This window comes from Taudactylus pleione, unplaced genomic scaffold (assembly GCF_031769625.1).
Source record: "Taudactylus pleione unplaced genomic scaffold, aTauple2 ptg000400l, whole genome shotgun sequence".
Classification (NCBI taxonomy): domain Eukaryota; kingdom Metazoa; phylum Chordata; class Amphibia; order Anura; family Myobatrachidae; genus Taudactylus; species Taudactylus pleione.
This window is the reverse complement of record NW_028284802.1, coordinates 5,869,664-5,884,038: the sequence shown is the minus strand read 5'-3', so window position 1 is coordinate 5,884,038 and position 14,375 is coordinate 5,869,664.

Sequence of the window (14,375 nt, the reverse complement as noted above, 5' to 3'; positions counted from 1 at the left end):
TGTCTGACAAACGGGAACGCGCTTCGTTCATCGTCCATCGTTCAGGCATGTCAGATATGTCAGATTTTCCTTCAGATATGAACGACCGAACGATTTTTAAATCGTTACCGTTCAGATCTGAAGGAAAAATCTGACCGTGTGTATGCACCATAAGGCTGTGAATGAAACTCTGTGAGACCCATTTATCAATAATCGGCATTTGCAATGCGATCTGTGTGCAATATTAGCACCCATGATCGTATTGCAGGGTGCGATGATAGCGACGCCATGTATCAAATTGTACATGCTGGGACAGGGGCTCCAAAAAGAGATGTGCTGGGAGGGAAGAGACAGTCTCTGCACCCCTGTACCAGACTCCTGCGCATGTGCGGTACAGACCAGACATGCGCGGTGGCCATTGCCAGGGAGGTTTCCATGAGAACCCTCTGCTGGTAAATTCTCTGAAGTGTAGCCCATAGGTGATAGCTGGGGGGGGGGACCTTCGCATTCCGAAGCTTGGTAAATCCAATAGCATTGCATCCCCCATAGAAACGTATGGGGTTTGTGGCTGCTGTTGGAAGTGGAGGGAAATCTCTGATATCTGCTGCGATCCCTCCATAATACATCTGGGGGATACGTAAACGTAATATTTGCAGGTATATGCTGCAAATATTTAATGATAAATAGGCCCCTGTATAACAAAGAGCGCCCCCAATGCAGTGCAGCGCAGCAATATTTGGCCATGGAGGTGAGTCACCATTTTGCACTGGATGATGGGGATCAATTAACTGTTGACTATGGGACGGATTCAGAGCGCTACGCAAACGTGATGGTTAGCGTACAACTCCGATGGTGACCGATCTGCGAATGCGCAGGATCTGTACCATGTATGTACCGTTCAGTGTCCGCTCGCTCGCAGTGCCCGGACGCTGCAGCCTGATTGATGAGCTGCGGCCATTCGGTGGGCTGAGCGGAGGCGGTATCGGGCAGCGTCACGGAAAACGGGAGCATGTCGGACTCGTTTTCTAGGCATGCTGAAGTCGGCGGCTGCGTCCTTGCACGCGTCGCCCCTGTTTTGTGGGATTGCCAAGGCCGGGGTATTTCGCCGCACATTTGCTGGCCTCTGGAGCGTGAGATCCCCGGCCATCCTGAGAAACCTGGGGGTCAGAGATGGACGCAGGAGACACAGCGCCTGCGTCTTTGTTCCAAAATTTGCCAATGCCGCAGGACGCGTCTTGTGCAAACAGACTCCTCCCACATGCTTGTGTGATCCGCCCCTGCGTCCATTGGATCACTCTGCATCAACATCGGGCTTCATTCAGAGATGTACGCCCAACCAGCACCTAGTTTTCTATTGAAACACCCACCAGCGTCTTCGCAAATCCAATCATCTGTGTACAAAGACGCAGCATCGGTCGCAGATCATTCGATAATCGGTTTTCCGAGTAACCATATGGTCGCGAAGAATGGGTATCTGTCCTAAGACGCCGGATCCATTTTTATTACATACGGGATCGCAGACGCAAGCCGTGCCACAGCTCAAAAATGGTCGAGACAGCCTGCATTTTTGCCGCCACTTCCCCATTACCTCCCCCGAACACTCACTGACTGTCAATCACACTGTGGGTAAACATTCGCTGCGAGTGACGACGGTAAAGTCCCTTGATGCATGCGCAGTTTACATATCTCTCAAATGCGAAAATATCGGCATAGAGTCCATCTCTGAATCAGGCCCTCTATACCAGTGGTTCTCAAACTCGGTCCTCAGGACCCCACACAGTTCATGTTTTGCAGGTCACTCAGCAGGTGCACAGGTGTAATCATTACTCACTGACACATTTTAAAGGTCCTCAGGTGGAGCTAATTATTTCACTTGATTCAGTGTGGAGACCTGAAAATATACACTGTTTGGGGTCCTGAGGACCGAGTTTGAGAACCTGTGCTCTATACTATATAGCCGGTGGCATGTTAAAACTTCAGTCATGACTGACATGCCAAGCTTTGCCATTTCAGCTTTTTGTCTTCTCCAATCTCTTTTGTACACTGTCCAAGAGCTATGGCGAAGGCTACAGCTGTTATGGCTGCGGGGACAGAAAATAAATTTTACTTTTTAAAATGCTGCTGTAGAAAGTCCGGGCACCACTCAGCAATGTGTTTCACGTTTTTCAGTTTAATTGTCCTTTAAAGTGCTTGTAGGTTGGCTGGAGGATCAGTGGGTGTTCTATGCTTTACATATACAGTACAAGAAAAATCTATAAATATGTAATATCCAGAACATCACTAATTATCTTTTTGTGTTGTCCTTACTAGTTTCTGAATTTGTAATCCACAGATTATCTATTCACTGTACTCTGTATAAAGCAAGGTTCTTAGTGGCAGCGACTTACACAATTGAGGGGTCTAAACAAACCAGAAACAGAGATTTTGGGGACATTTCATTAAGTTTAAAACTAACTCAGTGATTAGCGCTGATCCACTTGGGGTCTATGTATTAAGCCTTGGAGAGATTTAAAGCGGACGGAGATAATTTACCACCCAATCAGCTCCTAACTGTCATGTTACAGGCTATATGTTTGAAATATGAGTTAGGAGCTGATTGGTTGGTCCTTTATCTCCATCCTCTTTATCTCTCTCCAAGGCTTAGTACATGGGGGACCCCATTTGTATACAAATGTGATACCCCATACAAAATCTGGTCTGTTTCTGACCATCATGGACCAAACCCGAGAACATTTAGGGGCCTATTCACCATCACCTCATTTTTACAAAGAAGGTGAAAATGCACAATTTCACCTGCAATTGTAAAAATTAAGTTATCGGGCCATTCATCACGAAGGTAAAGCAGGAGATATCACAGATATATCCTACTTACCTTCCTCTGGCGGAATCAGGCCTGCCGAGAGCTGGTAAAGGAATGTGGCCTAATTGCGGGAGGCGTGGCCATGCCCCCTTTGGGAAAAAAAAAAGTTTTGCGCCCCCTCAGCCCGGCGCATAACCAGTGGGGGCGCGATCAGCTTGATCGCTCCTCCCACAGGCATAGGAGACTGCTGTGGCTGCTTCATTAATTTGTACCCGCTCCCCCCCCTTGGCGGAATGACCCGCTGTCCCCATACACTAGTATCCCAGATATCTCCTTACCTTCCTCTGGCAGGATAGGCCCACTGTCCTCATACACTAGTATCACAGATATCTCCTGCTTACCTTCCTCTCCCGGAATGGCCTGCTGTCCTCATGCACTAGTATCACAGATATCTCCTGCTTACCTTCCTCTCCCGGAATGACCCGCTGTCCCCATACACTAGTATCCCAGATATCTCCTACTTACCTTCCTCTGGCAGGATTGGCCCACTGTCCTCATACACTAGTATCACAGATATCTCCTACTTACCTTCCTCTGGCAGGATTGGCCCACTGTCCTCATACACTAGTATCACAGATATCTCCTACTTACCTTCCTCTCCCGGAATGGCCCGCTGTCCCCATACTAGTATCTCAGATATCTCCTACTTACCTTCCTCTCCCGGAATGGCCCACTGTCCCCATACACTAGTATCACAGATATCTCCTGCTTACCTTTCTCTCCCGGAATGGCCCCCTGTCCTCATACACTAGTATCACAGATATCTCCTGCTTACCTTTCTCTCCCGGAATGGCCCGCTGTCCCCATACACTAGTATCACAGATATATCCTTCTTACCTTCCTCTCCCGGAATGGCCCGCTGTCCCCATACACTAGTATCACAGATATATCCTTCTTACCTTCCTCTCCCGGAATGGCCCGCTGTCCCCATACACTAGTATCACAGATATCTCCTACTTACCTTCCTCTCCCGGATTGGCCCGCTGTCCCCATACACTAGTATCACAGATATCTCCTGTTTACCTTCTCTCCCGAATGGCCCGCTGTCCCCATACACTAGTATCACAGATATCTCCTTCTTACCTTCCTCTCCCGGAATGGCCCGCTGTCCCCATACACTAGTATCACAGATATCTCCTACTTACCTTCCTCTCCCGGATTGGCCCGCTGTCCCCATACACTAGTATCACAGATATCTCCTGTTTACCTTCTCTCCCGAATGGCCCGCTGTCCCCATACACTAGTATCACAGATATCTCCTGTTTACCTTCTCTCCCGAATGGCCCGCTGTCCCCATACACTAGTATCACAGATATCTCCTTCTTACCTTCCTCTCCCGGAATGGCCCGCTGTCCCCATACACTAGTATCACAGATATCTCCTGCTTACCTTCCTCTCCCGGAATGGCCCGCTGTCCCCATACACTAGTATCACAGATATCTCCTTCTTACCTTCCTCTCCCGGAATGGCCCGCTGTCCCCATACACTAGTATCACAGATATCTCCTACTTACCTTCCTCTCCCGGATTGGCCCGCTGTCCCCATACACTAGTATCACAGATATCTCCTGTTTACCTTCTCTCCCGAATGGCCCGCTGTCCCCATACACTAGTATCACAGATATCTCCTGTTTACCTTCTCTCCCGAATGGCCCGCTGTCCCCATACACTAGTATCACAGATATCTCCTTCTTACCTTCCTCTCCCGGAATGGCCCGCTGTCCCCATACACTAGTATCACAGATATCTCCTTCTTACCTTCCTCTCCCGGAATGGCCCGCTGTCCCCATACACTAGTATCACAGATATCTCCTTCTTACCTTCCTCTCCCGGAATGGCCCGCTGTCCCCATACACTAGTATCACAGATATCTCCTACTTACCTTCCTCTCCCGGATTGGCCCGCTGTCCCCATACACTAGTATCACAGATATCTCCTGTTTACCTTCTCTCCCGAATGGCCCGCTGTCCCCATACACTAGTATCACAGATATCTCCTGTTTACCTTCTCTCCCGAATGGCCCGCTGTCCCCATACACTAGTATCACAGATATCTCCTTCTTACCTTCCTCTCCCGGAATGGCCCGCTGTCCCCATACACTAGTATCACAGATATCTCCTGCTTACCTTCCTCTGGCAGAATTTATTTATTAACAGTTTCTTATATAGCGCTGCAAATTCCGTCGCGCTTTACAATGTTAATCAACATTAACATTATACTGGGTTGTAAAAGACATACATACATACCGTACATAAAAGACATACATAAGGGTAAGAGGGCCCTGCTCGCAAGCTTACAATCTATAGGGAAATAGGTGTTGATACACAAGGATAGGTGCTACATATTGCAAATTGGTCCAGCCCGATTGCAGATGTTCTTGGTGAGCTGTATAATCCAATCACACTGGAAAGTTGGCCTAGGGTTAGGAGGATGTTAAATTGAAGAAACAGAAGATGTGATAAGTGTTTACTATAAGAAGAGAGTTAGATAGGGAGCTATAAAAGGTTATAAGAGGTGAGTTTTCAGAGAACGCTTGAATGTTTGGAAACTAGTGGAAAGTCTTATTGTGCGTGGGAGGGCATTCCACAGGGTGGGTGCAGCACGAAAAAAGTCCTGTAACCATGCATGGGAACAAGTAATGTGCAGGGATGAGAGACGCGGATCTTGTGCAGAGCAGAGATGTCGGGTTGGAAGATATTTTGAGATGAGTGAAGAGATGTATGTTGGTGTTGTTTGGTTATGAGATTTATGTGTGAGTGTAAGTATTTTAAAATGAATACGGTAGAAGACCGGCAGCCAATGGAGGGACTGACAGAGTGGATCAGCAGACACTGAATGTTTGGTAAGACAGATCAACCTCGCAGCTGCATTCAAAATGGATTGTAGTGGGGAGAGCCTGTTTTTGGGAAGACCAATGAGGAGACTATTGCAATAGTCAATGCGGGAAATTATGAGTGCGTGTATTAGAGTTTTTGCAGTGTCTTGCGTAAGATATGGTCGAATTTTGGCTATGTTTTTTAGATGTATGTAAAAGGATTTAGAGACAGATTGAATGTGGGGAAAAAAAGACAGTTCAGAGTCAAGGACAGAGTCTAGGCAGCGAGCTTGTGGGTTGGGGTTGATTGTCGAGTTGTCAACAGTAATAGAGATATCAAGTTGGTAACTGCTATTGGCCGGTGGAAATATAATTAATTCTGTTTTGGATATATTAAGTTTGAGGTGGCGAGATGACATCCAAGATGAAATGGCAGAGAGACATTCAGTGACACGGACCAGCACAGATGGTGACAAATCTGGGGAGGATAGGTAAATTTGAGTATCGTCCGCGTACAGATGATACTGAAAACCAAAATAGCTGATTAGTTTGCCAAGAGAGGTGGTATATGTTGAGAAAAGCAGAGGACCTAATACTGAACCTTGTGGTACTCCAACTGATAGAGGTAGCGAAGTGGAGGTAGAATCAGAAAAGCGAACAGTGAAAGAGCGATTAGATAGGTAGGATGAGAACCAAGAAAGGGCTGTGTCTTGAAGACCTAGGGATGTAGTGTTTGTATGAGAAGAGAGTGGTCAACAGTGTCAAAGGCAGCTGAGAGTCGAAGCCGGATAATTGGCTCAGACAGAATCTGTTTAAATTTAAATCTGAACGACGCCATCTTGCGAATGGCAACAAAACGCCATTTTGCGACTGGCCGCCCAGCGCCATTTTAGCGAATCTCACTCATTATAAGTACATACGGCGATGCTATTATTTAGCGTCATGCGATTCCCACGCAATAGAAGGATGTTAAAAGTCCCCATTATATAAATGCATACATTGATACAAACATATACTATGATCAACCCTGCAAAACACGTACCACGGTGTACTTCACAAACACGTAGTCGCACAAGGCTAACTAGCGTATTTTCTCAATACCCCAATACTTACACACTGCACACTTACATAAATAGGTTCCCTAGCATAAAGGTTTGTATTTAAGGTTTTATTCATTATTAGTAAGGTTGTGGAATACATGTTATTTGATATCTGAGGTCTAGTACATAATAAGCAGACAGTGTTTGGTGTCATTCTAAACTACTGTGTCTTTGCAGATTTACGTTTCCATCGGTGAGGAGATCGCAACATGTATCTGCAAGTTATGGATCATAGAGAGTTAGACATTAAACTGTACTCTGTATTGCAGCCAGCTTAGATTTATTATGCAGCGGGAAAATGGATACAAAGGGCTGTTGGAGGCTGGAATGTAACCATACGAATTGACCTATGAACTTTACTGTAACAGAAGAACCAGGATGAAGAACCAATGGAATCATGCCAACCTGTTCTATTGTATTGCCTATCTCTGCTAGAGTATATATGCAGGCTCTCTGAAACTAGATGCTAGTCTTCTTTCTTTGCTGTTGACGGAGGTTTCATCTTTGATGCCGGGATCTGGGTCCAGAGCGCGTGCATATGTAACGACTGTACCTTGTGTGTCTATATAATTTGTTTGCGCTAATTGTATTTAGATCACAGCGTGTAACTATCTGCTTTTATGGTGAATAATAATAATCAGTCTGAAAGCAATTATTTCTTGTGCGACTCATAACGCTAAACAGCGACAATTTTAGAAGGTATAGATAGGTAGGAATCGATAGTTGGGGGCTCGCAGAGTTAATCACGCTACCGGTCACACGTTAACACTCGGTCAGTGGTCTCTCAGCAAAAGGGTAGAGGTGCCATAAGCAGGAAAGAACGCATTGTGCCTTCAAATACCTGCTACCACTTTGTTGCTAAGAGCCCGCTAAGAGCCCGCTACCCGTTATTGTGTGAGTTCAAGGAGCGCTGATTAGAATCCAGGGACAAGGGAGGAAAAAGTTTGTTTTCCTTCGTTGATAGAATTTTATGTTAAAAAGGGGAAGTCGCACAATAGCGTAAGGGTAATAATACTTTTTGTGTAACAGTCACCTTATTGTGTATGTGACTAGTCGCACAATAGCGTATACGTATTTCCTGTATTGCTGCCACGTGTTTTGAACAAAGCCGTTGAGATTGCACGGTGATATTGATAGATAACATTGTTATAAATATCTTGGTCAGTGTTGCCATAATCTGGGAAAACGTGTATTTTTCTGCGCAGGAAAAGGGTATGTAACAGTTGGTAGGGGTAACATGTTCCCTAGTTAAGGGTATTGTAGGACCCTTAAGTGCTAGGCGCCTGGTGTCGGCCTAGTGGCTCGGTAGTAGATACCGCAGTCTATACACATAAGCAGGTGTAGTTGTTGTAGGTTTCGGCTCTCAGTGTGATTGCAGTATTCAGTGATCAGTTAGGGTTATTTGAGCACTGTAATTGAACCGCACAGTTGTGGCAAATTGTGATTGTGAACTGAGGGTGGACAAAATCACTGAAAAGGGTAGGTGTTATTGGAATGCCTACATGCTAGCAGTGAAAGGTAGTCAAAAAGGGATTAGGTGCGTGGAAGCAGCCTGATTATTCTTCCATAGGTTTGTGGGCGCATCCTGTAAATATCGTAAGTGAAAGTAGCCTTGACGTTCTTTCACCAGTCTAAATCTCTGTTGAAAAGTGTGGCGTTACTTTCCCAGATGGGAGCCAAACAAATGGTAGAGATGGTAGGGATGGTAGGGAGGTAGCAATGCATTGTCCTTTGACAAGAGCTGAGCTAAATTCCATAATGAATTACTTCCCTGACCCTAAAAAGGAATTAGCGAAATGCCAAAGATTTTTGAAAAATTTGGGTAATGCTCACGAGCCGACCAATAAGGATTGGCGAGTGGTGTTAAGGGCTTGTCTTCCACACAATACCGACGGGAATAAGTTTATCACGGATTGCGTATTGGAGGAAGATGGTCCCTTAACAGACGAGGATAACCAAGGTGACATTACCCGCATAATAACTCAATTGGGTGTATATTTTCCAGTAGTAGTTAACTGGAGTAAAATTTTCACCATAAAACAAAAAGAGAGTGAATCTGCAGAGGATTACTGTACCCGAGCTCTGCAGGCTATCACCCAGTACACTGGGATAGAAGATATTAAAGATAGCACTCATCACATGGAAATGATCATCACGGTACTTATGGATGGTCTTAAAGACAATCTAAAGACCCGAGTCACACCTCTCTACCTGGCTGGAGGGGATTTACTGTAGACACACTTAGGGAATCTGCTACTGAGCATGATAAAAACATCCTCAAGAAGAGAGAGACTCAGAGCGAGAAGCTAATGGCTGTTAGTATTCAAGCTCTAGAAGGAATGACTGTAACATCACAGCCACCAGACACACATGCACCTGCACAGCTACACGTCCTCACCAATCCTGCACCACCACAAACACAGCCCTACCCCACTTATCACACACAGCCTCAAAACCCATACTATCCACAGCTACCATATTACCCTCAAAATCCTTATCCACACCCACAATCTTTCCCTACCTCTCAACCCACACAGCAACTTTTTCACCCACCGCACTCACAAAGGTGCTTTAACTGCAACCAAATGGGACACGTAAGTAGGAACTGTAAGGTGAAGAAGGTAGGACCCCCTAACCAGGAAGTACCTGGATATCCACATAAGGGATATACACAGAGTGCAGGAAATTTCCAACAGTCACCAGCTCCAATTGTGGCCTTAAATGCTGTATTGAAGAATGAGAGTCAACGATAGGGGTTAGGTCATACCTGTAGTCTGCAGATAGTCAGGTTAACTGGAAGTACTAGGGAAGAACCGGTGATGATGGTTGATGTAGCTGGTACTAAACATTCTTTTCTAGTAAACACAGGGACGACCAGATCAGTGATAAAATCTCCAGCTAATTTACAGGTGACCAACGAGACAGTACCAGCAATGGGTGTAACGGGTAAAGTGCAACATTATCCTTTAACCAAATCCACAGAGGTTATTATCGGGCCATTGCATACCAGGCATTCTTCTCTCCTGGCAGCAGCGGCTCCTACTAACCTACTGGGAAGGGATTTGTTATGTAAGATGGGATGTGTCATATATTGTACCCCTGATGGTTTATTTCTAGATATCCCAGAGAGAGTTGCGCATGAGGTGAGGGATATGTTGGACACTCCCCAAAGGTTAATGTATCACTCTAACGGTTCAGGTAAAAATCCATCTCAGGTCAAATGTTATCCCAAATTCCAGATTCACTTTGGACCAAGGATGGACAGGACACTGGATTAATGGCAAATGTACCTCTCGTAATGGTAAATCTAAAAAGCGGTAGGCAAGCTCCAAAAATTCCCTAGTACCCATTAAAACAGGAGGTAGAGTTAGGGGTTTATCCCATAATTGAGCAGGTATTAGAGCAGGGAATTTTAGCCCATACAGCAAGTGTAGATAACAGTCCCATCTTCCCTGTGAAGAAAAGTGGTGGGAAGGGTTACAGGCTGGTATAAGACCTTAGAGGGGTTAATAAGGTAGTAGAGAGCTAGTTTCCCATAGTGCCGAATCCAGCTGTCATTCTTATGCAGATCCCACCAAAATCAACCCATTTCACTGTCATGTACCTCTGCTCTGCTTTCTTCTCTGAACCTCTTCATCCTGACTTTCTGTACCTATTCGCTTTTACAAACAGGGGTGTACAATACACATGGACACGATTGCCCCAGGGCTTCATAGACAGCCCCAGTATTTTCTCCCAGGCCTTACATGACTGTTTACAATCTTTTCAACCTGCCAATGGATCTGTTCTAATACAATATGTGGACAATTTATTGTTATGTTCTGATTTGTTTATGTCATGTTTAAATGATACTAAACTTTTGTTGCTCCATCTCTCGCAAACAGGACACAAGGTTGCTAAGGACAAACTACAGCCATGCCAGTCCAGGGTTAAATACTTAGGACATTGCCTAACCCAGGGGTTACGACACCTGACAAATGACAGAATCCAAGCCATACAGATCATGACACTGCCGCAGAACCAGCAGCAAATGCCAGGTTTTTCTATTTTGGCCTTGCCATTACAGGACTTAGGACCTCATTCAGAGTTGGTCGTAAGTGGCCGCTCGGTCGTACCCAGCGATGTTCGCTAAACTGCGCATGCGTAAGATTCGCAATGCGCGTGCGCAAACTAGCTGTTGCGATTGGAAATTTCTCTCTCCTTGAACACAGCCAGGTCGTTAGTTTGAGTGACAGAATTAGGCATTTGTGGGTGGTAACAGGGGAAGGTGCTTGTGAACGGAGGCGTGGTGTTCCGAACGCAGGCGTGCCTGACTATGCTAATGGAGTTTAATGGGAGTGCATAATTAACAAAGTAGTGTCATGGCACACGTGACATGGGTGGTTTTTACACTGACTAGATCGTAGTGCTTAAGAGAGGGTATGGTCAGCCTTAAGCTCTGCGATCAGCTCCGATGGGTCCCGATGGTCTCGATTAATCCTTATAACCCCAGAGATGACATGTGTTACGATCAAGATAGGGGCGTGTTATTAGTCTTACGGCCGCTTCTTACCCTCCCTCGTTCAGCTAACGATCCCATCTTAGAGCCACAACTTGCGATCACTTCATTTGCATATCCGGCCCCTTTCCCCTACGACCGAGAGGCTGCTTAAGACCGACTCTGAATGAGGTCCTTAGTCTCTTCCTCAAAGCCCGATCGTGTCATACACACAGAGGAATCAGAACAGGCTTTCCTTAATCTTAAGGATAGTCTGACAAGAGCACCTGCATTGGGAATACCTGATTATGAAAAATTTTTCTATTTGTATTGTACGGAAGCTAATGGTTGTGCAGCAGGTGTCCTCACACAAAAACATGGTGATGCCAGTAGGCTCGTAGCATACTACAGTGCACAATTGGACACTGTAGCAAGATCACTCCCAACGTGTTTAAGAAGTGTAGCAGCAACTGCTCTATTGGTCAGTAAGAGTGAGGATGTGGTTTTAGGCCATGATATGATTGTCTATACTCCCCATGCTGTATCTGCTTTGCTGAATTCTGCCCAAACCAGACATGTCTCCTCAGCTAGGTTCACAAAATGGGAACTAGCCTTAATAGCACCTGCAAACATCACCATCATATGGTGCAGTACATTAAATCCAGCAACGTATTTACCATATGTGCAACAGGATGTACAAAGGGTGGAGAGAGGTGAGTCGCTGGCGGAAGGTGAGTTCTGCAGGTATATTGATGCACATGATTGTATGGAATATCTGAATCAGACCTTTATTGCAAGACCTGACATACGGGATACACCTTTAGAAAATGTAGATGTGACATTTTACATGGATGGGAGTTGTCATAGACAAACTGACACTGGAGAGTTATGTACAGGTTATGCTGTGGTAAATGACTAAGATATCATAGAGGCCGAACCTTTAGGTCCACCTCATTCGGCCCAAGTGGCGGAGCTGATAGCATTGAGGAGAGCATGTGAGTTAGCAGAAGGTAAATCTGCTAATATCTACACTGACTCTAGGTACGCCTTCGGGGTGGTACATGATTTCGGGGCTCTATGGCGTCTGAGAAATTTTATGACAGTAGCAGGCACACCAATCCAACATTCCAGACATATGAAAGGACCACTGACAGCGATCCAATTGCCTAAGACAGTGGCAGTAATTAAGTGTAAATCCCATACATGTGAGGAAGATCCGGTGTCACTGGGCAATAACAGGGCAGACGAAGCTGCCAAATGGGCAGCAGGGTTAAAAGTAAATGTGCCAATTAACCAAATGATGTTTCAAACGATTGACATGCTAAAATTAATTGAGATGCAAAATTTGTGTTCCATCCAGGAAAAGGCAGTCTGGAGGTCCAAGGGATGTGGGCAAGAGTCTTCTGAACTCTGGAGAGATGGACAAGGTAAGCCAGTGGCTCCCAAGGCGTACTACCCAAGCCTGGCTGAGGCAGCGCACGGTCTGACTCACTTGGGAAAGCAAGGTATGGGCAAAATGGTGAGAGCATACTGGTGTGCACCGGGTTTTTCTTCTCAAGCGGAAAAGAGAGCAATGTCCTGTCTGACCTGCTTGAGGAAAATCATTGGGAAAACTATGCCTACCGAACCATCCCACATTCCTCCGACTGACGGACCTTTTCAGGTAATACAAATTGATTTAATCCAATTACCACCCTGCAGGAATCTCAAGTATGTATTAGTGTGCACTGATGTGTTTTCTAATTGGGTTGAGGCATACCCAGCTGCCACTAATACTGCTGAGTTTACTGCCAAGAAAATTGTTTGTATGCAGATACGGTATCCCTAGAATTATTGAAAGAGATAGGGGTGCTCATTTCTCAGGTGATGTCTTCCAAAACATGTGTAAGCTAATGGGTATTAATAGTAGACTTCATACGCCCTACCGACCGCAAGCCAGTGCCAAGGTGGAGAGGATGAACGGGACTATTAAAAACAAATTAAGTAAAATTATGGTGGAAACTGGACTGGGTTGGCCCGAAGCACTACCACTTGTTCTTCATAGTATCAGGACAACTCCTAGACCCCCTCTCAATCTGTCCCCCTTTGAAATACTGTTTGGTAGACAACCTCATTTGATTGTAAGCCCACAGGAGGATTTGAAAAGTAACAACGAGGTAACTGTAAGGTATCTTATAACAGTGAGTAAACAGTTAAAACAGCAACAGCAGAAACTGAAATTGTTGTCACATGATATGCCTGAAACAAACTGCCACGATGTTGAACCTGGAGAATTTGTTATGATCAGAAATTTCTTGCATTCAGGTTGTCTGACAGATCGGTGGGAAGGTCCATAGCAGGTGTTGCTGACGAGTACAACTTCATTGAAAGTGGCGGAGAGAGATACCTGGGTCCATTCCACTCACTGTAAGAAGGTCAACCATCCGGTGGAGAAACAGGGCGGAATCGAGGCAGATAACGTAGACCTGTCAATTGCGAGTCTGTTCTGGGAAGGTTAAAGGTTACAGTGAGATACCTGAGCTAAAGAAATTTGTAGATCAGTGTTTTCAGCAATGGATTGGTCTGCTGTGTTTATCTTTGTGTTTTCTCCCAGAGTTCTCATTATCTTGGGTTGTTTCGGGATATCTGGTTTCTGTGACGGAGGACAGAGGACGGAGAGGGGAGCGGATGGTGATATCAATGGAATGGAGTCGGGAGAAGGAGTGCTAAACCAACCGGGGGAGTATCTGACCAAACCCAGTACAGTAATTGCTAAGAGATCTGTTATCCTGGATACTCGGAGACAGTGTGAAGGTCTATCGTCTGAAGATTATTGTACATGTGAGTTTTGTGGGTCCTCAGTTGATGAGAATTGCATCCAGCAGTGCCAACCTAAGTATAACCAGTATTGGTGTGCGTATCCTTTAGAGAATTATCATACCATGGTGGGCAAAGTTTTAAACCAAACCGACTGTTGGGTGTGCTCCCACGTGCCTCAAGGACAGCATAATGTAGGGTTAGTGCCATTCCCATTGAATGTGTCTGAAATTTTCGAATTACAAAAAGGGAAGACACCGAATGGAAAATTTTTCATTTTAAAGTCCACCAGTACCAGGTAGATAAAACACTTTTATGTTTGAACATCACCAACTCCAATAAACCAGGA